At 35.2% G+C, this 2,811-nt stretch overlaps 1 pseudogene; it reads left to right on the top strand.

The window, feature by feature from the left end:
• The first annotated feature begins 767 nt into the window (after window positions 1-767).
• LOC120203119 lies at window positions 768-2,326 on the top strand (annotated as a pseudogene).
• The last annotated feature ends 485 nt before the right edge of the window (window positions 2,327-2,811 follow it).

Here is a 2,811-nt window from a genome sequence, read left to right on the forward strand (position 1 = left end):
TATTTTCGCAGCTTACATTATTACGATGTACAATAGGAGAACAAGAACGTGTTGAACTTCTACTTTAAAGTCTAACTGATTCGTATGATCAACTCATCATCAACTTGACAAACAATAATGTCACCAGTGTAATACCCCAAAAATTTAGATAATGACCGAAATGCAAATTTAGAAAGTTTGATGGTCAAAATAAAAAATTGAAAAAAAACATTTAAGAAATTAAATGATAATTTCCTAAAAAGAAATATCCAAAATCCCCTTTTGAAAGATTTCGGAGTTGTCACCCTGTAGGGCTATTGATTTTGATTTGGCATATTGGTACAGATTGCCTATTGAGCTATTCAATTCGGCATATATATAAATCAAGTCGGCATATATATAATGCAAGAAGCAGGTTGAATTGGTGATTTTTTATATATATTAATCACATTATTAATTGAATTATTAAAATGTCAATAATATATTTTTACCGGTTTAATCTTCAATTTAAATATTAATTTTTTTTAAAATGCATAAATCAAATTATAAACAATTGTTTGCTTTTTATATGAATAATATAAATTTGACATGTTAGAAAAACAATTCATATAATAACCAAAAGGAAAGAAACACGTGTTAAACCAGCATATTTTAGTTGGCTGATCCATGTAGCCAAGTTAGCGAAGCTTGGGCCGTGAAATATAAAATGATCCGACCAGCAAATCCAGTTAAGTTCAATAAGAAACCCAAACTCTGAGCTCTTCGTCTCACATATATACCTTCTACAAAGCTGGTATCTCAGTTTTCTCTGTCGTTGTTCGTGTAAAGAGGCAGCAGCGGCACGCAGCTTGGCACACTCTTTCTCTCACGTCTTCAGGTTTCTCTCCCACTTCTCCCCCATTTTCTTAGTATTTTTTGTGTGAAAAGCTTCCGTTAGAGTAGGGCCTTAGATCTTTATTTACTTGCTGGAGTTGGTTTTCTTTTATCATCGGAAAACGATAAGCAGTCTGTTGCATTTGGGTTCGTTTATTACCTTTTAATGGTAATTATGGGTTTTGAGCTTTGTACGGAATAGGGGAAGTTTTGATTCTCTCTCTAGTAGTTTTGAACTTAGTTATTGAGGCTCATGTTCTGACATATTTCAATTTTTTTTGTGATTTACATGTGGATGTGATTTTCTTATATTTAATTGGGATGTATTTACTCTGATAAGAAGAAAAAGGTCAAGAATCATGGCGTATGCTGCAATGAAGCCGACCAAGCCTGGTTTGGAGGAGTCTCAGGAGCAGATTCACAAGATTAGGATCACTCTCTCCTCGAAGAATGTGAAAAATCTCGAGAAAGGTATTATATTTCATTTATTTTGGTTGCTGTCCTTACAATGTTATTTATTCAATTTGCTTTTCCTTGGGTGAAATATCATATAGGAAGTTGCTCAATAAAGATAATATTTCTTGGCTGATGATATGAATTCAATTGAGATGACCATAGCATTGTTTAGAGTCTAATGTATTTCTGTTCCACTGATAGTTTGTGCTGACTTGGTTCACGGTGCCAAGGATTAGAGATTGAGGGTTAAGGGACCGGTAAGAATGCCTACCAAGGTTCTTCACATTACTACAAGGAAGTCTCCCTGTGGTGAAGGTATTTACTTGCGTTGCATCATATGAATGATGGTATTTTGTTGCTTGTTCTAGTTGATTCCTTTGTTTCTTTTCTTGAAAGCATGTTTTGAAACCCAAAGGAGTATATGTTTATGATTCATCTGCCCTTCACCATAATTTTGAATTGTACATCCATGCTCTTTTGTTTTCTTTATATTGGAACAATCACCAAGGACTGCCCATTCTCCATTTATGCATGTTTAAACTCATGGAACATGTCTTGGTAAGCTTTCAGTGTTTTAGCCACTTGGTGATATTTTCTTTCCCCCCCCCCCCCAACATAGATGGAGTTTATATGGTAATTTTTTTCTCTTTAAGTTAGATGCTCACTGATCTACCAATGAATTTGATTGCCCGTATAGATTATGGTTGGGGTTTGACATGCAGGGTGTGCTAAGATTTTCATGTAACATTGAGTAATTTGTATGGAAGATTGATGTAACTATTTTTGTTCTTCGTAGGAACAAACACATGGGATCGATTTGAGCTTCGTGTTCACAAACGAGATATTGACCTTTTCAGCTCACCAGATGTGGTGAAGCAGATTACTTCTATCACCATTGAACCTGGTGTTGAGGTGGAGGTCACCATTGCAGATTCTTAAGTTTCCCCTCCTGTGCTTTTTGGAACCTTACTAGTTTTTATTTGATTCGAGCCCTTCCATGGATGTTACCATTGCAGATTTTGTTTTCGATTTTGTTATTTGAAGATTATGGTTGCATTCTGTTTTTGCTTGATATTGAAGTATCATGAAATGAGTAGCTTTCTATGAAATTAGTTAACCTTCGTTTCAAGACTTATCGACCTCCATAGGTTAAGAATTCCAACAGAATTATTAATCCTGGACGAGTTGTCATTTTATCCGGATGTTGTAGTAGTTCGGTCGTTGCCCACTCCACAGTGGTGGGTATGGTATCCGTACCAGCAATCATCATATCCTGTCCACAAGTTTAGATATGGAGGTTAATATTGAAAAAAGAAAGATAATTTATCTAAAAGAAAAAATTGGTGACGCTAATTACCAAAAGCCAAGCCTTCACTTCGTGGTTCGGTAGAGAGATTTTATCATCACCTTTTTGGTTCAGCTCCAACAACTGCTGCAGAAAATCCTTTCCAACATTTGCAGTCTTTAATCGGTTCATTATCACTGATTCAAATATCTCATAAA

This window comes from Hibiscus syriacus, unplaced genomic scaffold (assembly GCF_006381635.1).
Source record: "Hibiscus syriacus cultivar Baekdansim isolate YM2019G1 unplaced genomic scaffold, ASM638163v2 tig00009024_pilon, whole genome shotgun sequence".
Classification (NCBI taxonomy): domain Eukaryota; kingdom Viridiplantae; phylum Streptophyta; class Magnoliopsida; order Malvales; family Malvaceae; genus Hibiscus; species Hibiscus syriacus.